Raw genomic sequence first — 12,961 nt, 5'->3', positions numbered from 1 at the left:
AGAAGACTCTTGAGAGTCCCTTGGACTGCAAAGAGATCAAACCAGGTTTCTTAGGAGAAACAACAATTATATATATATATGTATATGTATATGTATATGTATGTATATATGGGTATATATAAATATGGATATATATTATATATATGGATATATATAAATACATATCTATATATAGAGAGATATATATAGGTCTTTATCTATCTATACCACATTTTCTTTGTCCATTCATCATCCGATGGACATGTAACTTTTTTCCATATCTTGGCAATTGTGAATAATGCTGCAGTGAACATGGGAGTGCAGAGATCTCTCCAAGATATTTCTCTTTTCTCCACTAACTTCATCTCTTTCTCTTTTTTGCTTCACTTATTTTCCCCAAGGTTTTCTACCAGATTTCTGGACAGCCTATCTTTAATCTCTAAAAGCGCCTTCTTTTTCTATTATCTGATTTCATGTCATTTCAAAATGGATATTATGAATTCTTGGATCACTCTGAACATACTAATGGAGCTGTTTGAAGTTTCCTGGATTGTCTTTGCTTCCTCTGGGGGTCCATTTTTCTGTTTATCTTAGCCCTTTCTCTTTCATGCTGCTATTTTTTTCCCCTATGTATTTGATGGTTCCTGTCTGTTCATACTTAAGAATAAAGGATAAAGTAGATGGTGTGAATTTTGCTTGATGCCACATGAGACTGTTTCCCCTAATTTACTCTGTTTAATAATTAGGTCAACATATATGTCATTTATATAACCATTTTCTTATTAATGATTATTAGATTATTTCCATATTTTTCTTATACAGTGTCTTAATAAACATCCTCATAGATATATATCCATATGGACTGCTACAGTTATTTCTAAGAAAAATATTCCTAAAAGTGAGAATGCTACTTGAAAGTAGCATTCTAAAACAATTTTTACTATGGAAAATGTAAAACACATAGAAAGCTAGAGAGAATAGTGTAACTATTCTCTTAATTTGATTGAGAAGATGTAAAAACTTGCAGATATGAAAAAGGACACTTTTGATGCTTCCATACCTCTACCCACTGTGCCCTCCTCTTGGATTATGTTGAAGAAAATGGAAGAGACCAAATCACATCATTCAAACGTGAAAGTGAAATCGCTTAGTTGTGTCCGACTCTTTGTGACCCTGTGGACTGTAGCCTACCAGACTCCTCCATCCATGGGATTCTCCACGCAAGAATACTGGAGTGGGTTGCCATTTCCGTCTCCAGGGGATCTTCCTGAACCAGGGATCAAAGCCGAGTCTCCTGAATTGCAGGCAGACGCTTTACCCTCTGAGCCACCAGGGAAGCCCATTCAAACGTAGACATGTCCAATTAATAGAAACTGCTGTAACCAAGCAGGACCCATGGGGCCTTCCAGTGATAGACACCCTGCCCCTCACCCTCGTCCTGCTTCTTGTTTGTAGAAAAACCTTAGCCTCCTAGGCTTTCCCTAAAGTCCAAAGAATAAACTTAATGAGAGGAGTGAGAAAATGCAGAAACAAAGGCAAACAGTCAAGCAAGACAAAATAATAATAGTTGGTCCATTAAACAAAGTCAAGTAACTTTAGTTCCTCCTCAAAGGTTGTAGACTGTAGTCTGAGCCATGCCCTTTGAGCTGTTTTGCAGATACTGAAACCCCTACCGGGTGGAAGAAGCTAACTGTGCGCTGACCACAAGCATGTAGACCCCAGACTGACTGGAACCAGGAGGCTGATGATATTGACTTCTGGCCACCTCACCAATGACCAATCGGAAGAACGTCCATGAGCTGATCACATACTTTGCAACTCTTTGCCTCACCTTGTCTTTAAAAGCCTTACTCTGAAAGTCTTTGAGAAGCTCAGGACTTTTGAGCTTCTTGTTTGGCACCTGCAATAAATGCTGGATTTCCCGTCACCACAATCCAGTATCAGTAGATTGGCTTTACTGTGCTCGGGCGAGCAGACACAAGTTGTAAGGCATAGTTCCGGCGAGGCAGAAAAGGAAAGACGACCTCAACAGAAGTAGGTTACCTTTATTCAGGCAAGGAGGGGCGACAGTCGGCCTAATGACCAGGCTGAGCGCCAAAAGGGATCAGGGAGGCTTCATACTTATAGGGAGGTTTGTGGAAGCGATAAGCAAAACATCAATCAGGCGGGATATTTTGAGTATTCTTTTGTTGAGATGACACTTGTAGTTAGGCAGGGGGTGATAAGTCTTATGAGCGGGTGTAGGGGGTGGTAGGTTTCCGGACAGGGGGTGATAAGTCCCAGATAGATGCAACTGGCCTGGAGCATCAGGATGGAACTAAGGTTATGCTCTGTTTTCTCCGAAGTTAGATGATTAAGCAAGGGGCCTTTGAGACTGTTGTTCTCTTTTCTAGGCCCAAAAGACTCCTTCACAAGTTAGGTGTGATAACAGTGCTAGGTGTTTCCCCCCTAAAGTTTAGTTATTCCCTTCCAACTCCAAGCAATCTCAATCTTCCCATGTGCGGTCATGGATATATGTATTCTTTTCTTTCTGGGAAGAGGGGCATACAGGAATCAATAAGCATTCTTCTATTTTCAGGTTATGAGCCAGCAAAGAGATATAGGAGGCACACAAATAGAGATTTTAAAACATCATCTGAAAAGCTGGATTGGATGATTTGTCTGTATAGTTTCAGCCAAATTGTCTTACACTTCACCCCTGCATTAAATAAATGTACGCAAGTCACTGGGATATAAGTCAAACACAGGTGTCCCTCACAAGTGTTATGCCTGTCTGGGGAAGCTTAGCAAATGGTTGGAGCACATCAGAATACACACACACTGCAGGCAGGCAGAGCTGGAAAAGAGACAGAGATGGCACCAATCCAACACAGCTTCCTTTCTCAAATTCATGACACAGTCCTCCTCTTCTAGGCAGAAGGGAATGGGGGCCAAGGAGAGGGGCCACCAGTATTATTCCACAATGGATCTTGAGACAGAGAAATACTGTTCCCTCAACAGATGTTGAAAGCCAGACATCCTGGAGTGTGAAGTCAAGTGGGCCTTAGGAAGCATTACTATGAGCAAAGCTAGTGGAGGTGATGGAATTTCACCTGAGCTATTTCAAATCCTAAAAGATGATGCTGTGAAAGTGCTGCACTCTTATCTGTCAGTAAATTTGGAAGACTCAGCAGTGGTCACAGGACTGGAAAAGGTCAGTTTTCATTCTAATCCCAAAGTAAGGCAATGCCAAAGAATGTTCAAATTACTATATAATTGCACTCATTTCACATGCTAGCAAGATTATGTTCAAAATCCTTTAAGCTAGGCTTCAGCAGTACATGAACCAAGAACTTCTAGATGTACAAGCTGGATTTAGAAAAGACAGCGGAACTAGAGATGAAATTGCCAACATCCACCAGATGATAGAAAATGCAAGGGATTCCCCAAAAATATTTACTTATGCTTCATTGACTATGCTAAAGCCATTGTGTGGATCACAACAAACTGGAAAATACTGAAAGAGATGGGAATACCAGACCACCTTACCTGTCTCCTGAGAAACCTGTATGCAGGACAAGTAGCAACAGTTAGAACCAGACATGGAACAACAGACTGGTTCAAAATTGGGAAAGGAGGACGTCAAGGCTGTATATTGTCACCTTGCTTATTTAACTTAATGCAGAGTACATCATGGGAAATGGCAGGCTGGATGACTCACAAGCTGGCATCAAGACTTCTGGGAAAAATATCAACAACCTCAGACATGCAGATGACACCACCCTTATGGCAGAAAGTGAAGAGGAACTAAAGAGCCTCTTGATGAATGTGAAAGAGAAGAATGAAGAACTTGGCTTAAAATTCAGTATTCAAAAAACTAAGATCATGGCATCCGGTCCCATCATTTCATAGCAAATAGACGGGGGAAAAGTGGAAGCAGTGACAAATGTTCTCTTCTTGGGCTCCAAAATCACTGCAGATGGTTACTGCAGCCACGAAATTAAAAGGCACTTGCACCTTGGAAGAAAAGCTATGACAAATCTAGACAGCGCATTAAAAGCAGAGACATCACTTTATACAGCCAACAAACGTCCATATAGTCAAAGCTATGGTTTTTCCAATAGTCACGTATGGATGGGAGAGTTGACAATAAAGAAGGCTGAGCACTGAATTAATGTTTTCCAGTTGTGGTGCTGGAGCAGACCCTTGAGAGTCCCTTGGACGGCAAGGAGATCAAAGCAGTCAATCCTAAAGGAAATCAGTCCTGAATATTCACTGGAAGGACTGATGCTGAAGCTGAAGCTTCAATACTTTGGCCACCTGATGCGAAGAGCTGATTCATTGGAAAGGATCCTGAAGCTGCGAGAGACTGAGGGCTAGAGGAGAAGGGGGCAACAGAGGATGAGATGGTTGGATGGCATCACCGACTCAATGGACATGAGTTTGAGCAAGCTCCGAGAGATGGTGAAGGAGAGAGGAGACTGGCATGCTGAAGCTCATGGGGTTGTAAAGAGTTGGACACGACTTAGTGACAATAACAAAACAACAACAGTTGTTATCAATATATTTCACTTTTGCCAATCTGATATGTTCTGTTTTACCTTGAGTTTCCCTCACCACTAACAAAGTGGCCTCTTTTCCACAGGCTTATTGGCCATTGCATTTTCTTTTCTGTGAACTGCCTGCTTTTCTATCAAGTCCTTTTCTTACCCACTTGGAAGAGGATTTTTAAAAGAGTGAAGAATATTAACCTTTTGACTGTCATACTGTTGCAAATATCGTCTCCCAATGTTTTATTTGTCTTTTGACTGGGTTTATAGTTTCTCTTCCTATAGGGAAACAACATTTTTATTTAGTGGTGCCACTCAGCAGAGATAAGGGCTGCTTGGTTGTGATGAAATACAACAGAATTTCGGCATTCCAGATATACTGAAAATATTGTAAAAGCCCACTGAAAAAGTATGAAGCCCCCTTCTCCTTTTTCACTGATGCAGTAAAAAGACAAGCTATAATAGTTTTTATCTTTTTTTTCTCGATTGACATTAAAATATTCTAGTAGTTCCCCAGCTATCTATACATTATCTGGCCACTTACACGGGCAGAAAATTGTAAAATCAATTTAAACAGTTTGGGAAGTGAATGAGGTCACTTCAAAATGATTTTAATCTGCCGCACTAATTGCACCTGAAGTGCCTGCACACATTTCTCCCAATTTAAAATTCTAATTAAGGGTTGACATCTTTAAAACATCTTGGTGATGCACCCTGGAAGGGGTGGGAAATTTGTGCTGATTTTCCCTTCCTCATCTGTAGGTGAAAGGATTTGCTTATATCCCAAATCCATGGAATTTAAGGATAAGAAAGGCTCTTAGAGCTTTCCTGGGCCAACCTCATTTGTTTAAGAAACAATGAGAAGAAGAGCTGAAACGCCTGTTCCTCCTGCCTCTAGGAGCCATCCCTACCTCTCTTTCTAATTCCCTAGTCTGGGTCAGGAGTCTGATATTCATCTCTGCAACCCTCATACCTTACACTGTAATGAAAATCTGGAAAAAAAGGAGAAAAGTTTGACAGCATGTTTCCAAAAGAAAGGTAAATACACTATAGAAAAGCAATTTATCAATAAACATGCTCTTTTATTTCTTTAGTTCTAAATCAGAGAATGTTGCTTAAGAAAGATGATCACACATCTCTGCTCTTTGGGATAATCCCAGTTGATATCCTTTTTTTTTTTTTTTTTTAAACAGAAGAATTTTACCTTTGTAAAAATAATCTTAGTTTTGAAAATAGTTTAAAAATATAGCTATCTATAATAAAACTGATTAATACCTAGACCCAAAAATTACATAATTAACAAATAATAGACTTTACTTTTTTAGAGTTTTAGCTTCCCAACAAAATTGAGCAGAAAGTATATAGAGTTCCTACATATCTCCCTCCTATTCATCTGCCTCAGCCTAATATCTCCCACTAGTGGAATATTTGTTACAACCAATGAAATCTAGTGAGATGTTATTATTATCCAATGTGCATAGTTTATATTAGGGTTTATTTTTTGTGTTGTTCACACTATGTGTTTCGATAAATGTATAATGACATCCACCATTATAGTATCAAACAGAATAGTTTCACTGCCCTAAAAATCCCCTGTATCCCACCTCTCATCTTTTCCTTCCCCTTAACCCCTGGCAACCACTGATCTTTTTATTGTCTCCATAGTTTTGCCTTTTCCATAATATTATACAATCGGAAACATTCAGTAAGTAACCTTCACAGATTGCTTCTTTCACTTAAGCAATATGCATTTAAGGTTCTTCCATATCTTTTGATGGTTTGATAGCTCATTTCTTTCTAATGCTGAATATTCCATTGTCTGGATATATCACAGTTTCTCTATCTATTCACCGGGTGAAGGACACCTTGGTTGATTCTAAGTTTGGGCAATTATGAATAAAGCTGCCATAAAAATCCATGTTCATGTTTTTGTGGACATAAGTTTTCGACTCCTTTGAGTAAATACCAAGGAGCATGATTGTTGGATCATATATACGGTAAGAGTGTGTTTAGTTTCATCAAGACACTGCTAAATTGTCTTCCAAGAAAATCGATATAATTTTAATTATGCTTAGCGCCTCCTTTTATTCCCAAGTGTCCCAATTTTATCCAATTTAAATTGAATGGTCATTTCTATTTAAGACAGATAATCTTTCTTGAATTATAGAAAAATAGTATTTCACCCAACTCTAGGATCTCTATATAGCTGTATTTTTTTGAGCCAAGTCAAAATGAATTCCAAGTAGCTATTAATCCGTGGACGACTGGGGAGGAGAGAGAGGGCAAGTGAGCGGGCTCTCATTTCCCTTGCAGGGAAAATCAGCACAACGAGGTTAAGAGGATTTTGCAGCCCCAGCCGGCTGGCTGCAGCGCAGGAGTGCAATCAGGATCTCTGCAATCTCCATTAAGCGCGCCGTCGTCTCTAGACCAAAATCTCCTTTTATGGTCCAATTAGTTAGGGTTCCTTAGTTTCTAAGGATGGCACTCGATGGATTTAAAATGGAAGTGTGGCTGCCCTGAAAGGGGCAGCAGCTGCTAATTGGAGGGAGGCCCCTGACAGGTCTCGGAGCCTAGATTGCGGGCTGCGCTGGGACTGCCCCGCCTGGCCGGTCCTCCACCGTCCAGGCCGTGCCCGGGCTCCTCACTGATGTGCTGGTGCAAAGAGGTCTGGAAACCACTAGCAAGTGGAGAATCACGAGGCTGAAGAACTACCTGCCGTTGTACCCCACTGCCTTTCCAGACGGCCCCATTGATCTGGCTACTGGGCTGACAGAAGTAGCCCCGGGAAGATTCCCTGGCTATGTTAACACCCCAAGTGCACAGCGCCTCCAGGCCAATCAGAAGCACCCAGATGGTAGTTCCTGTGTTCCAGGAACTCTCCTGTGCACTTAAATATGATTTAACCATCATAGCAACTCAATGAAAGAGTTACCATTCATCTTCATTTAAAAGAGAGGAAACCAAGGAACAGACAGGTCAAGTAACTTTTCCAGGGTCACAAAGCAAGTAAGCAGTGGGGCTGGGATTTCAGCGTGCACAATCTGGTTTGTTCCAGGATCCAGTCTTAATGATGAAGCTGTGTATCTCTTCAATGTTCCAGCAATGTCTGAATCTTCCCCAGTTAACCTAATGGGTTAATTGGATCTCTCTCTGTCAACATTTCTTCCATTCAAGGGAGTATTTTACAAACAGTAAAAACACATCTGGATCCAAGTAATTTGACAGAAATTGCAGGCTTCTCAAATTCAACTTCCTTCCTTATAAAAGAGGGGTAGATATGATATTGACGTTTGTTGCAAAAATAAGATGAAAACATGCTTATAAAGTATGGAATTCTTGTATCAAGAAACTGCCACAGTAATTCTAGCTTCTACTATTATTTCATTATTACTGTTATTTTTAGGCTGAAATGGGAACTTTTCCTTTGCAATATCTAGTAAGAGAGTTTCTAATAAAATGCTGCAAATAGTACTTTCAGTATTTAAGGTACCTTTAAGGGATATTTTAAAACACTTTAAAAGCATTTGCTCCTGTGTCAACAATCACCATGCAATTACATGCTGGGCTTAAATATTGCTCATGGCATATTACAAAGTTCCTCTCTTATTAACCCTTTTGTTGGCCAAGTTCCTGTCACTAAACAGAGTTGAAAGTAACACAAAGTCAATTTAAACATTCCTTATTAATCAGAATGGGCTTTCTACCGATGTACTATATCATGGATATGAAGCACTTCTGTCCAGTAAGGTGGTTATAGACAAATTCACGACAATACAAGAAAATAAAGGAAGGACGAATAAAATAAAATTCACGTGTCAAGCTTCCTGTAAATAAGCTGTGATCATCACAGCCAACACTTACAATTATGTACAAGTCTCTCAGCCCATACCTAACCTTATACATAGCGGTCTTCAACTATTTTCCCTAAAAGGGACTCTCCCACAAGAAGAGCCTTACTACCAGTGTCCAGTGATTGAAAAAGATGCAGGAAGACCAAAAGACAGGATGACTTCACTAACACATGTAAAAGAATTTAAATTGTTTTAATTATAAGGGCATCTACACACAATTAAAAACCACCTACAACTATATGCTCAGGTTCCAAGGAATGACCCATTAATAAATATGAGACTCTACACTCCCACCTGCATTCCCCACCCAGGGTCGTGGCCCACTGGTTAGAAACCAATGTTTTGTTCTTCAGTCAAACTAGAAGACAGCTTATGACAACCCTACCTTCTCTAGAACTGCTTTTACATCATCCACATGTTCCTAGGGGTTAGCCATTGTTAGTCTCGTTAATTCCATGGGAACTTAGTTGAGTGACCAGGGGTGAGTCCCTTACCCACGACAGGTTAGAGTTCTTTCGGCAGAAACTCAGAAGTGGGACCAAGAGTTTTCAGTTCTCCTCTGGACTGGTTGCATGAATGGAAATAAAAAAAAAAAAACAAAACCAACTTAGTCATTGTAAACAAAAGGAGCTTGGTAAAAGATGTGTTAATTGTCATAGACTGAAACTGAGAAATGGTGAATGAGTGAGGGAAAAAAAGACAAAACAAACACCTGCCTGGATTCTTGCTAGTTTTCCAGTCCCTTCTGTGGTCAGGCTACATGTTATTGGGATCCATGAGATGCTACATATTCTTGACATGCAGATGGCCAAGAGGCATATGAAAAGATGTTCAACATCACTAATTATCACAGAAATGCAAATCAAAACTACAATGAGGTACCACCTCATATGAGTCAGAATCATACGGGTCAAAATGGCCATCATTAACAAATCTATAAATAATAAATGCTGGATAGGGTGTGGAGAAAATGGAACCTTCCCATATTGTTGGTGGGAATGTAAATTGGTGCAGCCACTATGGAAAACAGTACAGAGGTCCCTTTAAAACCTAAAAATGGAGTTGTCATATGATCCCGCAGACCTACTCCTGGGCCATACATCCAGAGAAAATAATACAAAAAAATACATGCACCACAATGTTCATATAAGCACTGTTTACAATAGTCAAGACACGAAAGCAATCTAAATGTCCATCGACAGATGTATAAAAATGTGGTATATGTATACATATATGTATGTTTATATATATACACACAAATATACATACACACAGTGGAATACTCAGACACAGAAAGAAGGAAATAATACCATCTGTAGCAACTTGAATGGACCTTGAGACTCATACTGAATGAAGTCAGAGAAAGACAAATACCATATATCACTTACATGTGGAATCTAAAAAAATGATACAAATGAATTACTTTACAAAACAGAAACAGAATCACAGGCATAGAAAACAAATTTATGATTACTGAATGGGGAAGAGAATGGGGGAAGGATAAATTAGGAGTTTGGGAATAACAGATACAAACTACTATATATAAAATAGATAAGCACCAAGGTTCTTCTATACAGCACAGGGAACTATATTCAATATCCTGTAATAAACCATAATTGAAAAGAATATGAAAAAAATATATATGTAACTGAATCACTTTGCTGTACACCATAAACTAACATAACATTGTAAATCAACTATACTTTGATAGTAATAAAAAGACACTACATAGTATACTTTCTTGCCTTAATTGAGCTTTCTCCTTAATCTTACTTTCTTCCCTCCTTAATCTTACTTTCTTCCCTCCTTAATCTAGCTTGCCTTGGTTTCTATTAATTACAATCGATAGTCCTAACTGATATAAACAAGATCATGTCAGGTAGGAGATATCTGCTAATTCAGATTAAACACTTGCAAATTGTCATAAAGCACTGCATCACTTTTTTTTTAAAATCAAGTGTTTAGTCTATCTCTCCCCTTAGATTGTAAATACTTTCATGGTAGAGACCAAGCCTCCACTACAATTAGGAGCTCTCAGGTGCCTTTTATAATGTCATGTTCAGGAAGCCCTCTATAAATTTGCATGTATCATGATGATTTTTCAGTGTCCTGAATCTTCTCATTTTGACTCAGATGTGAAATTATTTTCAATACTAAAAAAAAGAAAAAAGCCCTAGAATTTGAAAACAAGATACTTAAGCCAATTAATTTATCAACAAATGACCTTCAACATAGGGGCTTTTAAACGTCATAGAAGGATAGAGGCCAAAGTTGTCACCTTTTCAAAGAAAAGAAAGGCTTTTGAAGAGTGACCTCTGCTCTGCCTGGTGGAAACACTCTTTTTCTCCTCTTTAGTTAATAAATTTTCTAAAGCATTATGATCTTTGAAATTATACAAGATAACATTTACCTTTTAAAATTTCATAATCTGGACTGAGAATTCTTCAGTTCTTCAGATGGGAGCTGTCACTGTACTCTTTGGCGTAGATTTCATGGTTTAATTAGAGGAGGAGGTGAAGAGAGTTGGAGGAAGTCAGAGAACCATGGGGTGACACTTGCTAGTGGCTTCTGGGGTCACAGATCAACCCGCAGGGCCTGGCCACCCTCATTTCCAAGAGGTCCCTCTGGCTCTGACCAACTCCTCCTTCATTAGAACCAGCATGCATAAGTTGCCCAGTGCTGGGGGAAGAGAAGCCTTGAGAAGGATAATCTTACAGTTTTTCCATGTTAAATACACATCACAGGCAAAGAAAACAATTTTTGTCCTTTTATCACATCCTATGTTAGCAATTCTTTAAAAATATAACATTAAGAAATAAATATTGTGAAGCCAGGAGCAGGAGAGAGCAAATGGCTTAGAAAGATTGAAATAAGGACTCGGGGTCTGTAAGAAGGCCAACTAAAGCTCTTTGTGCTTCGTTTCCTGAACTGCAAATGAAAATGCCAGTGTCTGACCTACTTGCCTCATGGGGTTATTCTGATAATAAAATCAGATAATGTGTCTGAAAATGATACTGCAATTCTTTAAATGTATGTTACCCATACATGTATACCTACTTTTGTTTTGAAATCATTTGATAGAGTTAAATATATTAAGAAATGGTTCTTTTTCATAGCTCATTTCCTATTGGCAGGGGACACTTCCGAATCTGGTGATAGTTCTTAGAGTAATAACCAACTGTGAGGACACAGAAACAAGTGAGGAACTGGATCCAGCTGCTTGGAAACAAACGACCTCTTACTTCCTCTCTCCTCTAACTCTGTCAGTGGCATCTTTTTCTCTCCTAGAAAAGAAACCTAGAAGTGGGCAGTCCAGGGCTGCTATGGGAGGTCAGCAATCTCGGTGGGCACTTGGCTCTTTCCAGTCTGCCATTCTTAGGGCTTGTCTCTCATCCACCACTTCCAGGATGGCAGCCTGAGTGCTCGTCGCCGTGTCTGCATCCAGGCAGGTAGACGAGGCAGGGTACAGGGCAAGACGGGTGTGTGCCAGCTAAGTCAGTTCCTGCTACAGAGCTTTCCTGGAGTTCCTATTCAGCAATGTCCCTTTATTTCTCAACCAAAAATGTGTTGCACTGACCACCTCTAGCTAAGCCACAGATGTTGTTGTTTGGTTTTTGGCTGTACGCCTTGCTACCTCAACTAAAACCTGGTTTCTCTTAGCAATTAAGAAAGGAAGAATCAGTAGGTCTCTGTCATACCAATAACAGAAAATTCTGGCTACTAGAATGTTAATTTTATTCATCTTTGATTTCTAAGACAATTTAAAGCTGGCCATCTTGGCAGCATCCTAAAAGAAACAAAGCTTTGGAGCCTCGGCTGGGGTCATGACCACAGGACTGGGATGAAATCTAAGCTTTCCTCATCCCTGGCCAAGTGCTTTACTAAGCAGGCCACCCCACATCTGGTTTCAAATACAATTACCATGTGAGGTTCCTACCAACGTAAGAGCCAGGATCAGCCGTGTGGTCAGTAGAAGAATGGCTCCCAAAGACATCCATGCCTTGATCCCTGGAATTTGTGCAGATGCTACCTTACATGATAAAGGGACTTGTAGTTGTGGTTAAAGGGAGGGACCTTGAGATTGGGGAGATTATCCTGGACTATCTGGGTGGGCCCAACCTAATCACTCGAGTTCTTAAAAGCATGGAATCTTTTCCAACTGTGTCACAGAGATGAGATATAAGAAGGAGGGGAGATTGGAAACTGGAGGGACTGGAGTCCCATTGCTGACTCTGATGATGGTCAAGGGGGGCAGGCTTGAGCCAAGGAATGAAAGTGGCTTCCAGAAGGTGGAAGGGTTGTTAGCTGCTGGCCAGCATGGAAATGCAGACATCAGTCCAACAACCTCAAAGAACTGAATCTACTGACAATCTGAACGAGCAAAGAAGCAGATCCTCCCCAAGCGCCTCCAGCAAGGAACAGAGCCCTGATTTTAGCCCCGTGGGGCTCATGTCTGTTTCTGATTTACAGAACTGCAAAATAATTTTTGTTGTTTTAAGTTGATAAGTTTGTGATAATGTTACAGCACAACAGGAATGTAACTCAAGTAAGTGGGTTGACAGCTTTCAGACAGAGGCTGCAAGCCTGTCTATAATATTTTCC

General features: G+C 39.9%; 1 protein-coding gene across 4 annotated transcripts in view; it reads right to left on the bottom strand.

Moving 5' to 3' along the window:
- APBA1 (amyloid beta precursor protein binding family A member 1) overlaps positions 1–12,961 on the bottom strand; it is a 230,763-nt gene that overhangs the window by 103,598 nt on the left and 114,204 nt on the right. The gene's annotated exons all lie outside the window — the stretch shown is intronic.

Source organism: Cervus canadensis, chromosome 14, assembly GCF_019320065.1.
Source record: "Cervus canadensis isolate Bull #8, Minnesota chromosome 14, ASM1932006v1, whole genome shotgun sequence".
NCBI classification, from domain to species: Eukaryota; Metazoa; Chordata; class Mammalia; order Artiodactyla; family Cervidae; genus Cervus; species Cervus canadensis.
The sequence above is the reverse complement of the archived record's forward strand: the minus strand, read 5'-3'. Positions and strand labels throughout refer to the sequence as shown.